The sequence below is a fragment of the Leptidea sinapis genome, chromosome 38, assembly GCF_905404315.1.
Source record: "Leptidea sinapis chromosome 38, ilLepSina1.1, whole genome shotgun sequence".
NCBI classification, from domain to species: Eukaryota; Metazoa; Arthropoda; class Insecta; order Lepidoptera; family Pieridae; genus Leptidea; species Leptidea sinapis.
In genome coordinates, this window is record NC_066302.1 from 1,650,240 (window position 1) to 1,666,875 (window position 16,636).

A 16,636-nucleotide genomic window follows, 5' to 3' on the forward strand; every position below is an offset into this window, starting at 1 on the left:
GATTTTGACCTCCATCAAAACGTCGGATTAACTCGAAATTTGGCATACTTATTAAGGACCGATGACAATTCAATATAAAAAAACTAAAAAATGAAAAATAAATAATAGTTTAAAAAAACTAAAAAAATACGCTTTTATAGAAAATCCCATTGAAAATAGAAAATAAATCTTAATAAATTTAAATTAAAAATGGTGTAAGTAAACATGATTTTAGTATAAGAAAAGCGTGGGGATATTATCAAAATAACCCTTCTACTCATATCTATTCATAAAATATTAAAAACTATTGTTACCATGCACCCCGCGCTTTTTTTTACAATAATATAATTTTTTTTTACACTATTTTTAATTGAAATTTATTAAGATTTATTTTCAATTATTTAATCGGAATTTCTATAAAGCGTATTTTCTTAGTTTTTTAAACTATTATTTAGTTTTTTTTTGTTATATTGAATTGTCATAGGTCCTTAATAAGTATGCCAAATTTCGTTTCGATGTTTTGATGGAGGTCAAAAGACGAGGCTAGCGGGCTGAGTCTCAAGGGATGGGGAGTGGTGAGGCAGCCGCCCATGGACATCCGCAACAACAAGTGTCAAGAGGTACGTTGCCGGCTCGTAAGATTCTATTACATTACCTATAATTTTGAGTTGGAGCGATCACTCAAGTAATTTATACCGTATTACGAAAGTGACACTCATCTATTGTATGGTTCTGTTTCGCTTTTGTCTTTTATTATATTTTGAACTCAACAGAACTTCTACGGCCTTACAAATAAAATTGGCATAAAGTTATAACTATGCACAAACCAAGAATATGTAAAATGTTTACAAATAGACATTTTGCATACGAATGGTTTGTTCGTACGTATAACGTTTCCCGTGTTTATTTGCAAGGCAGCTTGTCATTTGGAAAACTTCAGAATTATCATTGTATTGACAGTGTTGTTAACGATAATGTAAACGTTTTGTATTTTCTTTGTTTATCATCAGTTATAACTTTATACCAAGTTTATTTGTAAGGCCGCTAGAGTTTACAAATTAAATACTAATTTTACTGCTGTTAACACATGGATGTAGCAAAGACATCATAATTATCTAAGTAGTAATAATCACTTAGGCAACAAAAATAATTGATGTGGAATATTATATTAAAAACCTCAAATGGAAATGGACAGGTCACATGATCAGGAACAAAAGAGATAAATGGGCGAAAAATACTACAGAATGATATCCTGGACAACATAAAAGGGAAAAAGGCAGACCACGTCTTAGATGGGAAACTGGCATAAAAAAGTAGCAGGTGCAACCTGGTCGAAAAACGCAAGAGTCGGCTTACTATGGAAAAGTTTGGGGGAAGTCAACGCTGAAAGGCAAGACATCCAATTATTACCAGTGCAAATAGTAATTTCCTACGAATGAAAATAAAAATAAATATAAATACAACTTAAATATAAGTTAGATTAGATTAGTTACCAGTGGGAGGCTCCATTGTACAGGAAGCCGGCTAGATTATGGGTACCACAACGGCGCCTATTTCTGCCGTGAAGCAGTTATGTGTAAACATTACTGTGTTTCGGTCTGAAGGGTGCCGTAGCTAGTTAAATTACTGTGCAAATGAGACTTAACATCTTCTGTCGCATGGTGACGAACGCACATGTAGTGCCGCTCAGAATTTTTGTGTTTTTCAAGAATCCTGAGCGGCACTGCATTGTAATGGGTTGGGCGTTTCAATTACAATGAGCTGAACGTCTTGCTCGTCGAGTCCGTTATTTTCATATAAAAAAATAGTTAGGTAAGGAAACATTGTACCTAATTAAGTATTCTAAATAAAGGCTTTTATTTTTATTATATTAATCACTTAGATACACATTATACAGGTTGGCCGAGAAGTTGACGTCCAAAGCTAAAATTTGAATCTGGCTCATTTTATTGGCCAATGTTCTGGGAAGTTTTAAAAATAGAAGCCGTAGGCTCTCCATTTTTTTTTGATACCTTGAACATTTTCATGAATTTAGCTGGAGCAGTTATCTTGAACTTACGACTCAATTCTAAATTAGTTCCGCATTGTCTAAGCTATTCATAGTTAATGTCAATGTATGGACTAATGTATGTACTAAATAAGGCTGCATTTTTTTTCTAATTTACAATTTTGAAATGCACATAATATGTTATGAATAATAAATAAATTCAAATAAAATAAATTTACTTAATAACAATATGTTACCCTAATTAGCGCGCTGGTAACTCCCATTTCAAAAAGAAAACCACATCAAAATAACCGCTTAAAGCAATTAAATAGTAAAAGCAACTTAAATGCTCGCACTAAGAACCTCTTAATTCTGTACGCCATGTACTACAGTTTTAATGAATAACAGTTGGTAGTCGAATAAAGATACTTGTCGTGAATAAAGCCGCATATAATAGAATGGATTCCTTAAATGTAAAACGTTCGTCGCCGCTCCGAGACTCGTTGAAACCCCTATAAAAATGTTAGTTCACTTTTCATTACATTTTGGAACACTGTGAGGCTTTACTTACAAAGAAATTGAGGCTTAACTTAATGTGAATAGAGCATGTTTTCGCTTGAGTTATTCTGTATTTATTTCGCCAAATGTCCGATCTATCCGTTTTGAATAGGTCGTTTTCCATGTAGGACAAGATTTTCTTTTTTTGTAGCCCATTTATTTTAATTAGATTTGTTATTATTGCATAATCCATAAGAATCTGGTTTTAACAATAATTTTATGTGCATATTCGGTTGGATCCTTAAATTAATATGATCCTTATTACATACTATCTCTAACCCGCGACTTCGTCCGCGGTTAGTGCGTATCGCGCTTGCTCTGGAAGTGATAAAAAAGATATCATATTGTGCGTGAAAGATGTGAAACATCACAATTAATATTCCAATTTCAAATTAATACAAAATATTTAAATAAACCAAAAAACCATATTCATGTATCTCACTAATATCTATGGTTGGAGTCCAATCAAGTTCCAATTTCAGGTCGTTCATATGTACGTTGTTTTTTACTCCTTTTCAAATTCTTACAGCAAAATCTTTTACTTTCGCAAAGGTTTCATTAGGTTGCTATTATCAATGTTAAAGTCTAAATTATTTATTTGCAAGAAAGTGGGAGGCTCCTTTACACAGGATGCCGGCTAGATTATGGGTACCACAACGGCGCCTATTTCTGCCGTGAAGCAGTAATGTGTAAGCATTAATGTGTTTCGGTCTGAAGGGCGCCGTAGCTTGTGAAATTACTGGGTAAATGAGACTTGTCTATCTTATGTCTCAGGGCGCAGTTGTAGTGCCGTTCAGAATTTTTGGGGTCTTTCAAGAATCCTGAGCGGCTGCGTTGCAATAGGCATGGCGTATCAATTACCAACCTGTAAAAAATAGATGTTTGTATTGTCTTATGACAAAAAAGACGGTGTATCAGCATTGTACCCACGCAAAGTCGGGCTAGTGTTTTTATAAATATATATTTCAGTATTATCCACAGCATTTGACACCCAATAAGATTTCAATTCTTAATACCACATATATTCTAAATATTGAACTTGGCTCATTGGGACATTGGTCCATATTAACCTTAATGTTATAAATCTAACCATCTAATTCAAGTATGTAGCATTGTTATTATTTATTGGTATATCTTTTATGTATCGCATTGAATTAATTTAACAAGTTACTATTTAATAAGAAAGGGCTGTCGTAAAATTGCTTTGAAATTCGTGGCCATCTAGAGGGCAAAGCCAAATTGGCTTCGAAGAAGCGGGGCGTCATTAATAGAGCACGGCAATACTTCAAGCTGGCCCACATTCTAGCGCTCTACAAACCGCAGGTCCGGCCACACATGGAGTATTGCTGTCATCTCTGGTCTGTCGCACCCCAGCACCAGCACCCTATATACTACAAAGCTGTGGAATGAGCTTCTTTGTGTGGTGTTTCCGGGACGATACGACAAAAAAAGCGCGTTCACCTTCCTTAAAGGCCGGCAACGCTCCTATGATTCCTCTGGTGTTGCAAGAGAATGTGGGCGGCGGTGATCACTTAACGCCAGGTGACCCTTAAGCTAGTTTGTTTTCATATACCATAAAAGAGAAAGAAAAGAAATACCATCCTGAAAAAAAAAAAAATGGCAAGAACAGAAGAAAGGTTCAAGGAAGTTGCTGAAGCAATATATATCAGAGAAGAGGATAGATTGAAGGGTGGAAATGCAACTACTGGGCCAGGCGGTGGCCAGTCCTTGTCGTACGCCTTCCACAGAGATGCAAAAGCAACTTTCGCATAATTCTTTGACACGGCAAGTCCACTCCAAGCATTTTTTGATCTGAATAGATGTGGGAAGTGGTGACACAATGTTTTTCGATCGAGAAATGGATATTAACTTGGATCCATTTGCCAGCATGGGTCTGGGAACGACGCAACATGGACGCCAGGGGTCCATCTTTCCTTTTTTATGAAAATAAGAGACGAGACGACCAGGACGTTCATCTAATGATAATTGATACGCCCTGCCCATTCCAATCTAGTCCCGCTCAAGATTCTTGAAAATCCCAAAAATTTTGATCGGTACTATAATTGCGCTCGCCTCCTTGAGACTCTTTATTCGACATGTTAAGTCTCGTTTACGGCGCCCTTCTGATCGAAACACAATAATGTTCACACATTACTGCTTTAAGGCAGAAACAGGCGCCGTTGTGCTACTCATAATCTAGCCGGCATCCTGTGGAAAGGAGCCTCTCACTGGTAAAATTATGTTAAAGGAAAGAGAAATTGAACCGATTGAACATGCCCCCTATGTATCACGTGACGAAATAGCCAAGCGATCAACCTAATGGTTCAACAAAGAAAGAGGTTGGATTGGAAATAAAACTCCGCTTATAGGAACGAGTCTTTATTCGCGTTCACTTTTTCTGAAATTGCATTTCGCCGGTCTGCCGCTGTTCTTGCTGTCGGTGGCGGTGCCTTTCTGTATATCACACCGCACAGAACACTAATCCTCTTCTTCTACTTCTTATCCACTTTTAACTACTTCTATTTTCTTCCTTCTTTTCCCTTTTCACTTTTGAGTCTGAATTAGAACTGCCGTAGGCCACGCTTAGTACGGCTTATATACCCCTGGATCTGTTCTATTTTCAAAATGATTCTCCCATTCCATCTTTCAATTTAAATTGTATAAGAAATTTCTTTTAACTATTTTTATCCTGCTTACACATTTTCCATCCTTTTTACTCTGTTCGATTTGATCTTGAATTTACTAGAAATTTACATTAACTGTACAAAACCCCAAAAAATTCCATACACTGTTAGGTCTAACCCGGGTCTACAGCGTTTACAGTAAACACTTAAGTAAGCGTTTACACCACTGAGCTACGAGTATTTCTGACGGAGCTGATGAAATTATCAATGTCTTGAAGTTTGACAACTCTCGTCATGGACGTTGCTGTGCGACATGAATTTTGACAACTCTCGGAAAGCTTATACTAAGATAATTTTTCAAATAGAAGGACCACCATGGACTTCTATCCATGTTAACTTAGTAAAAATTATAAGTATTCTTAAACTTTGCAAGATTTGTTCGTTCGTTGTGCTTGTGATATGGAGACATATGATATTAAGTTTCATATTTTTTGGTTCGTTGGTTCGAAGCCCGGTAGGTGCAAACATTTATATGATGAATATGAATGTTTGTTTCCGATGTTTATATGTATGCTTAAGTAAGTATATCGTGTTTAATATCGTTGTCTTGTACCCATAGCACAGGCTATGCCTATTTTGGTGCAAGATAATTTGTGTAAAAGTATGTCAGTAGTATGTTATTATATTATTTACAAATTTAACAGTGTAAGAGTCGTAAATGTCTAGATAAAATCGTACATGGAAAATCAAAACAATATTATACATACATTAGGAAGGTTATGTAACTTTTCAAAAAAAGGATTCCTTTAATATCTTCTTTTTAACGTCACTTAAGTCACTACGACCGTTATAAAAACAAAGAGTTCCGACGACGGCACGCTAAAAAAAGTTCAAAACATTTTGCGCTTGAATCTTGCACAAAAATATCTTAATATTGAACCTTTGTACATATTTACAGGTAAGAATCTTACGCCGTATAAGTTAGGAGTGCCGCCACGCGTTGTTATTTCCCCTGACGCTCATATCACTGCAACTTACCACCAACTTGACAAGAACTTCCACGCTAACACTAATGTACAATATGTCGCAGCTTTGTTGGCAAAATGGGAATATTGTTATCTTACTAGAATAATTAATAGTATAGCGGTATTGTTTTCTTTAAAAGTGTTTTTAGAGTTCCGCGATTAGCCATTGGCACAAAATGGAACCCCTATAGATTCGTCATGTCTGTCAGTCTGTCTGTGCGTCCATGTCACAACCACTTTTTTCCGAAACTATAAGAACTATAGGTACTATTGAAACTTGGTAATTAGATGTCTTCTGTGAATACCATGTAAACTTCTACCGAAAATTTCTGGTTTGAACAAGATCTAGTCAGTAATTTTTCATAAATACACTGTTATCAGGATCTACCGTATTCTTTTTTATTTGCGATTAAGTTTGTGACGTCACAGCTGTTGCTATAAATACAGTGGAGCAGCGGTTGACGGCCCAAGTGATTTCCATCGGGTGGGCGCGCCTATTGCCGCCCCCGGTGTCACTCATGGGCGAGACCGTCAAATGGTCCCCCAAATCCAAATACCTCGGCGTGACCATCGATAGGATGCGCTCGATGCGGCCCCATGTGAAGGACGTGGTCGGCCAAACGCGCGCTGCACGGAACGTTATCCACCCCGTGCTGGCGTCCCACCTGCCTCTCCGTACGAAGATGTGCGTATACAAGGCGTGCCTTCGCACGCCACTCACCTATGCTGCCCCCGCCTGGTTCGTACTGACAAGCGAGACGGGTCGCAAGTCGCTGCGAGCGCAGTAGTTGCTGGCGCTCCACACCATCTCTGGAGCACCACGCTTTGTACGTAGTCAGGTCATCTCCAGACACCTGCGCATGAAGAGCCTGGACGACTTCGTTCGTCGCCTGAGCAACTCTGTGTTCGCGCGCGCCGATGGAGCGTGATCCCAGCATTTGCGTCGCATCGCACCATACCATCGACGACCGCCGTACATAAGAGGACTACCACGTGATCTAGTCTCCAGCAGGATAACACCGGACATGATACCATGGACCAACCGGTCCCACCCAGTGCCCCGCCTGTAGTGAACGCCAGTTCATACCATTGAAAGGGGCCATTGCCCCGAACAGTTACCCCGAAGCCCGTTAGGGCCTAGGCGGGAGTGGAGCGGGAGACCCAGGTGGTGTGACAGCCCACTTGCCGATCGGCGCCCGGACGGAAAGGTTCTCTGTGCTCATTACGTAACTCGGCCGGTAATTTAAATTAACGGTTTTACAATGTTGACAGTGACAGGTGGACAGGGTGGAGACGTCTATAAAAGGCGATGCCTCTCTAGCGTCGACACATTTCTGCTGCAACCGTTGACTCAACAACAGTTTGGTCGTTACTCTGCCCAATTTCTGTTTGAATATTAGTCACTGTGATATTCGAAATTTATTCTTAGAAGCTTAAGAAATTGATGTATTTTATTTAAAAGTTAACTAATTAGATGTTGGCTTGTTTGTGAATTCTTAGTTGGTAGTTTAAAATTTGTAAATTGTTATAAATAAAAATCCTTTTGATCTTATTTCCTAAAACTATTATAAAAACTACAAGAGCTTTTATATTATGTTAATTGCTGCTACGGAACCCTTCATGGGCGATTCCGACTCGCACTTGACTGCTTTTTATATTAGATTCCTTCAGGATATATTTTAAGTATTGAATCTCATGAAACTTGACGTAAGAGTTTATTTGAATGAACATTTACATTTAAGTAAGTAACAGCTCTTAACATTTCTTCAACACATATTACAATTTCTTTTTTTTTTATATAAGAGGGGGCAAATGGGCAAGAGGCTTACGGGATGGGGAGAGTTGAGGCAACCGCCCATGGACACCGCAACATCAGGTATGTCAAGAAATGCGTTGCCGGCCTTTAAGGTGGGAGTATGCTTTTTTCTTGAAGGTCCCTAAGTCGTAGCTGTTCGGGAAAACCGCAGACGGTAATAGATTCCATAAAGTGGCTGTGCGAGGCAAGAAATTTCTAACGAAACGCGTGGTTGTGGAATGCCAAACGTCTACGTGGTGCGGGTGGTACTTTGCACGTAATGTCCGGTTGTGAAATTCGGCCGCTGGAATCAACCCGAACAGCTCCTCTGAGCAGTCGGAAATCCATAATTATTGAAATGATTTCAGTTTTCTTTAGTGTTAATTCCGCCAATATTTGTCTTTAAACAATTCGACACGTGTTTCGCCTCTACACGAGGTATACTCAGGACGTGTTGTCTCGCCAAAATCTGACACGCCAAAGTTTAACAAAAGAATATATATAATATTCATGTTACATTCGATTATACAATCTTAATATAAATAATTGTTAGGTGGACCAGGATTACTATTTAACCTCTGTATTCTTTAAACGTATAGTAGGCCTTTCGAAAAAGGCGATTATTTGTACTTTACTTTTTTTAATTAAGAACTGTGTGTAGTCTATTGACGTCACAACCTTAGACAACTATTTCGGAAACTGTGTGTCGTCGTTTCCAAAATATTTTTAACTTTTTAAGTTTTTAATAAAAAAATTGGTGGTATTTATTATTTTAGACACATCAGATATTCCATCATAAGTCCTACTAATCCACAGCTCAATATCTAAGTGATCGGAGAGCCTGGGACTAGATTATGATTATTTTATAGTAACAGTAATGACAGTACAATTCTGTATATTTTATTAAAAAGAGCGCAAAAAAAAATTGCTGGGAGAGTTTCATTTCTTCTCTCTCAGAGCGCCATTTGTTTTCGAAGCGGTTTTGTACCACATACTAATGTGGTATAGTACAAATGACAACTAAAGGAATTCAAAAGGAATATATATTGAGAAAATAAATGCCTTTTATTCCGTTTAAGGATCAGAGTGACCACGCCAGAAAGATCTGATCGGGATCGAAACCGTTGATCCCTATTAATATTTCACAATGTGTAAATATAAATAGGTCTACATATTCTGGCACCGCTAATAATATAAATATAGACTAAATAAACAACCTCTTCATCTCTACATTAGTTTAAATCCTCAAAAACACTGCAAAGCGTTCGCCATCTTGAGAGATGTGATGGTAAATTTAATTACCTCAGTAAATATGCAGACCACTGTGCTTTTGAAACCAGAGCGCAGTTAAGTATTATACTCCGGCAATGTAAACTACTGCTTTAAGCAATATTTTTTAATTACAGTACTTCTTAATCAAGTTAACTATCATTAAATGTTTATATTTTTGCATAAGTTTTTTCTTTTCTGAGGCATCGATTCAACACTGAATTGAGTCAACCTAAGGCTTTATGCAAAACTACGAAATTAAATCAAATCAAATGTAATCTAAATCACATTATTCATGTAGGTTACTGAAATGACATTAATGTCAAAAACAAAAACTTTTCTTATTGAATTTATCGCTACTTCGTTGAGCTAACGAGGAGAAGTAGCAACAAACTCATTGCCACTCTTGTAAATCAAGATTTACATTTTCATCGTGTTGCAAATAATTTCAATTACATTAAATGATGTAACTAACATACTCAAACGTCAAATAGTCACTAAGTGCCACTATTCAATTTAGAATAAAATGACATTAGAAACCTCACTGTCATTTTTGAAGACATATCCTTAGATACCCCACAGGCCACACGCATGGATTTGATGAAAAATAGTTATTAAGTTTCAGTTCTAAGTATAGGGAACCCCAAAAACTATCGTTTTATTGTTTTTGTGTGAAAATTTTAATGCGGTTCACAGAATACATCTACTTACCAAGTTTCAACAGTATAGTTCTTATAGTTTCGTAAAAAAGTGGCTGTGACATACGGACGGACAGACAGACAGACAGTTCATCATATTCCCATACCTGTAGACAAAACAATTTGGTTATGTTACATTACGTTACATTGTTATTGTATTAAAAAAGGAATTATTATTAAAAATGTGGTAGTTATTCAATTAGAGCAAACAAAATTGCTAGACTGTATTAAATAATTTTGTACAAAGGGAGCGAGAACTGTATCCGGAATGTCGATATGTCATTCTTCCCAAAAATCATTTTTTGTATTAATAATTACGTAGTGTTCCAGTTTTAATAATATAACTAGAACCTTCAGAATTCTCTGTCAAGGTGAACGGTATAATTTCTAGAGGTCAAGCTAAAATGGTTGATATATTATGTGATACCAAGGTCCTTTCGTCCTAAAAGGCTGTAATTTGCACCTGTGCTCTCTACACGAGTTGTATTGTCTTCTCTAATGAAAAATATATTCAAATATCCAACATTATTTTTGTTAATATTTAGATTGTGCTGTTGGGTTAAATAATTATCTAATGTCACGGACTAGTAACAAAAGAAGAACTCCGCGCTTTTACACTTTTTCACACCGCACGACGGCATTTTTTAAATATTTTATTGCGACGCAAACTGATCTGTCACAGCCGATGGCAAATCTCATAATGGCGGCCGATCGGCTTGTATTAGTGTAAGTGTATGCGTGGGGCTATGTATTTACACGTTTACCGGCTTTATTTAGTGCCTCACTATTATGTAAGGTGACACGGAGTCCTTATTTTTTTACTCGTCCGTGTCTACGATATTATTTGAGTCATTGGAAATTTGACGTTTCTGTCTTTGATTCATCTTTTTACATAGATTGTAATTTAACAAAATTTGTTTAACGATGAAGCTGTAAATGTTGATTTAAGAGAGCGGCATTGACTTTCTTGCCAGTTCTTCTCCTTATAGATCAACATTTAATGGAGTAAGTAAATAGTATAATGACAAAAAAGTAATAAATTTGACATTTCTTTGATCTTTTATAAATAAAGCTATATTGCACAAATATAATTTATAAATAACATTTATTCACGATGCGAGACTCGAACCCGAGACCTCTCGCGTTACGTGCGAGTGCTTTTCCACAGAGCCAACCGTTCGAGTGACGTATCGTTGATAAATCTTTGTATATGTCAGGATCTAATTTGTGATAAAGTGATATTGATTTGAACTTAGATATAGAATTTAATATACTTTTAGATAGAGCCTCTTCCTGTTAAGCAACGCATGACAACAGGTTAGTACGTTTTACACTTGCGATACGATAGTCATTTTTTTTAGTGTGCGCTAGTTGCTGATTTTCGACGTGTTCACAGCTGTCACAGTATATCTAGACGTAGATAATTATCTAAGGATTTGAATTGTAGTATATTTTTAGCAAAGAAGTTTTCTTTACTTACAGAAATATCTGTGACTAAGAACTTTTACAATGATTATAGTAATACTAGGTGACCCAGCAAACGTTGTATTGCTATATAAAGTAATAAAAACACCGATTCTCAGACCTACTATTATTGTAAGTATTGATCCATTGCCATCTTGCAACCCTATAGCGGATTTGTGGATGGAACAGAATAATATAAAAGTCGTGATACAAAAATAGGGGTTGATCGTAGAGGGTTAAAAATTTAGGGTTGTATGTATTTTTTAATGTTAATCATAAAAAATATGAACTAAAATTACGTCCAAAAAAATAAAAAATTGATTTAGACCACCCTTTACCATTTAGGGGTTTAAAAATAGATAGTAGCCGACTCTCAGACCAACTGAATATGCAAATAAAATTTGGTAAAAATCAGTAAAGCCGTTTTGGAGGAGTAAGGTAACATTGTGACACGAGAATTTTATATATAAGATAAGTATACGTACTTTTTTTTATCTTTTTATGGAATAGGAGGACAAACGAGCATACGGAACACCTCGTATTAAGTGATCACCGCCGCCCACAATCTCTTGCAACACCAGAGGAATCACAGGAGCGTTGCCGGCCTTTGCTCATTGCTCATTGCGGGCTTTTAAGGGAAGTTTAAGACTTTTTTTAACGTCTGCGGAAGAGAGTTTGTTGTCAACTGCAAGTTGCTGTTAAGTAACACTACAAATCCAGAAGGTTAGGATGATATTCACGCCTTTGTGAAAAATTGTTCCACAGAAACCAGACATTAAATAATGAGACAGTCACGGAGTATTGAATCCTCGTTAAATTCAAACAGAATTGTATTACACGAGGTCAAGTGGTTCGAGCTGATACTGTGGCTCAAAAGGCGAGAGATGAGAAACTACTCATTTTATGGCTGGATTGTATACTCCAGTATGAAGTATTGTTGATATTTCAGCACTAATATTTTTTTTTATCAAAATAAGGGACGAGACGAGGTAATTGAGCTGATGGTAATTGATGCGCCCTGTTCATTACAATGCAGTGCTGCTCAGGATTCTTGAAAAACCCCAAAAATTCTGAGCAGCACTACAACTGCGCTCGTCACATTGAGACATAAGATGTTAAGTCTCATTTGCCCAGTAATTTCACTAGCTACTTTATTATTGGCAGAAATAGGCGCCGTTGTGGTACCCATAATCTAGCCGGCATCCTTTGCAAAGGAGCCTCCCACTGGTAATATTTTGGGAAAGCAAATTTGGCCGTAGTATGCCGACACTTCGAGAAGCCTTAAAGCAGGACTATCGAAGATCAGTGAGACAACAAAGGGAATTCTGCAATGAGAAACAATGTATAAATAAAGATTATAACAAAAATAAGTCTCATTTACCCTTCCTTAAAGATGAGCTGACTTATCATTGAAACTGAGACCAATGTAACAAAAGCATATTACTTACTGAAGAGAAGGAAACAAAACTTAATTAAGTTTCATTTTAATATATCATTGAATATTTGGTAAGCAAATAAATTGTTTTGTCACGATGTAGGAAGTCATTTAGCCAGACGTATATGACCTCTTTGAAATTTGCCACTATGGAGTTCCTTAAGTTATATGTCAAGCTATCTGTAATATAAAATATTGTTTTTTTTTTTTTTTGTAATAAGTTCTACTATCAGTTATTACAATTAAACTTACAAAAAAGCAATAAAACTGTACATAATTATTACAAAAATAATATAACTAAGTATAGGTAAACACCACATGCGTTGATACAACAGTACTAGCAGTAACTAGCTGTAGGTTTTAGTACTTATAGGTTATTAAATTGTAAAACGCGTAATCTATACACAAATAATACATGTTAATAATATATTTAAAATTACTTAGACAAAATTATATAAAGACTAGATAATATGTGATCAAGAAAAAAAAAACAATAATATAGTTAAGGTTATCTGTTTGTTTGTGTTCACTACTGATTTTCTCGGGTTGCGGGTTACAAAAGACAAAAGGCATAAAAGGCATTTATTTTCTCAAAATTGATTCCTTTACAATTCTTTTGGTTGTCATTTCTAATATAATAGATACTACTACCGCTTCGGAAACAAATGACGCTCTGAGATAGAAAAAGCGGCGCAAGAAACTCTCCCAGCATTCTTTTTAATAAAAATATACAATATTGTACTGTCATTGCTATTGCTAAAAAATAATCATAATCTATTCTCAGGCTATTCAAATGTGTTCAAAATAAAGTTTTTTTTAACAAGAAAATATTTAGAACTTGAACCATAGTATTTGTCTCGTAAAGTTAATACTTTATAATAGAAATGAATGAATATAAAATCGACATTCTCTCACACGCGAGCTTCGTTATTGATCAAGATTGTTAACCTTTCACTGTATGAAGTCACAAGACAGTTATTTTTTTTAAATACGAACACACAATATTAAAACTTAAAACTAATAACAATATAAGATTCATCATCAGCCGGAAGACGTCCACTGCTGGACAAAGGTCCTCTTTTTTAATTATTGATTGAAATCTGTTGAAAGATCATTTAGATCATTTCCAATGGATTTAAACTGCATTATACCCGAATACTTACATTATATTTATTGCTATTGACAAAACAGCGTCAGTCGTGTCAGCTAGTATATAATATATACTAGCACACACTCATTCCATGGTAAAATCCTTCAATGCCAATCGTACGGATTGTATTAGGGACTTCAAATTATCATGGCGTTTAAAGCAAGCCGTACTCTCTAAAATTTACCATAAATAATAATCCAGCGGATTAAGATCGGGACTAGACGACGGCCAGTCTTCAGCTCTGATGAAGTCCGAAACGTTCGTTTCCAACGGTATCTTGATACACTTGTGATGATGTTTTGATACCTTTTTCACAATAGTATGGCTCAGTCACTCCTTCATAGCTAATATCTTCCTTAGCTCCGATGGTTTGGGGGGGACCAAACCATCGGCTGAAGTCGGATAGTGCCCACGTTGCAATCTGTCGACAAATTGGGGAGCTTCCCCAGAGCTTTAAGCATAAATACGTTCATTTTGTTTGTTAAAATGTTGCTCAATTGTAAAAAAAATGTTCATCCGTTATGAAAATTTTTCTGTGACCTCCCTTTGCGTAACGCATCAGTAGTTGTTTCGGTTTTACCACACTATTCTTTTACACGTACGTCCGTCTCTTATACCGTCCATTACGTCTCTTATAGGCTGCAAGTCTTAAGTCATCTTTTAAAATACGCGACATAGTTCTAGATGCTATCGTCATCTCCCGAGATAAAATCTTTTGCTTTCGGACACGTTTTCTTCGAATTCTTCCCCTACTGCATTGACCACCTTTTTCGTTCGAACACTACGTGGACGCCCAGATCTTTTTCTGTCACAAACAGAGGAGGTCTCATAGTACCTATTAATAGCCCGGTATATGAACATTTTACTAATACCAAGCGTATGGAGAGTTTTAAAGAGAGAAGAGAATTTTTTGAGAATTTTAATATTGTAAAATATTGTAAAATGTAGTGTTGCCAAAATGAGAAAACTCAATGAACAATTACATAAAAATGACAGATTCCAAATTCAAAATATGTAATATTTTGTTTATTTTTAATTGTAACAGTATAAGGCCCGAATAAGAGTAATATATACGACATTCGTTTTATGGTTGAACCCGAACAACTAATCCGACACGTTCTTAGCGTTTAATTAATATTTATATTATTATAAAACGTATGTTAATGATGTATATGTGATGTTGTCATCTCTGAGTGTACAGATGAGTGTCGCGGATCGCCCCCACGCTGACTCAACGATGTCTGATGTCATCTGTGGACATATACGGGCATTCAATAACTGTTTTTAAAACACCGTTGTATATCCGTATTCAGAACCCAACTATGAATTCTTAATTAAGTTTATAACACATGTATTTATAAACAAATTAATTAAAATAGAACTTAATGATAAAAAAAATACACTTAGATTAAGGATTGGTCTCCGTTGCGCTCCAAGTAGGCGCAAAGTGCGGCAACTAATATTACGCCCAAATGAGCGTACTCGAGCCAGTCTCGAACAACGTGTGAAGTTGACGTTTAGATGTTCTGTTAAACTTTGCTATAATGGAAATTAAAATGCCGGTTTGCGTAGTAAAAATTAAAAAATAATACTACAAGAAATAAGAAAGACACTGGGATCACATATCATGAGTATTGTGTATTTTATTAATTTCAATGTAAAATAACACGGAGAGTATGTTACAAATATTTTAAAGATGCCATTAAGTGTCAAGATGCCACGCACACAAGCATCTAATAGTTGCCGTAATAAAAAATTGTATTTAGGTAGTAGTAGTAGTAGGCCAAATAGACTACAATAAAGGTTTTTAAATTTCAAAAAACAAATACACATAAAACGTTCCACATTAAAAGGAACGATACCATATTATTTTAAGAAAGTGACTCATGACGTAACTTCAAAAAATGATCAAACTTTAACTTCATCTCAGGATGCACCAAAGAAGGGAACAATTCCTTTTTATTTTAAACCAAATAAAGTTGATGACAGCAAAAATGGGGAAAAACTGTTTTTTCGTGCCAAAAATTAATAATTCAACATGCATTTGTAAAGTTCTTCACCAAAATGTTGCTGGCTTTCTAGCAAAGAAAGACTTAATAGAAATTATGGTTGAAGATCTGCAAAATACAGATAAAATTGACATACTATGCTTCACGGTAACATTCATTCCAAAAGGGCATGAAAGTAATATAAAACTAAATGGGTATCTGTTAGCATCAAATCACAGTAGAATAAAAAGAAGGTGTGGTGTTTGTATATTAACATCACAAGGGATAGGATCCAAAAATTTAGAATACATACATACTTTGTGTGAACCGAAAGCATTTGAATGTTGTGGGATAGACATACTGGACAAAAATTTGTTTATCATTTGTATCTACAGGACACCTGATTCTGATGTAAGTATATTTTTTGAAAAACTAAGAACCGTGCTTCAGAAATAGTGTATAAAGAATAAAAAAAATATTATATCAGGTGATTTTAATATTAATACACTGAATTGTAATAAAATCTCACAACAGTTACAGCAAATCGTGCAAAACTTTAACTTTAGATTACACAAAAAAAAAAAAAAATTTATTGAATAAGGCGTTACTTTGCGGAAATCCATAATTATACAAATTATTTAAGTTTTCTTTAGTGTTAATTCCG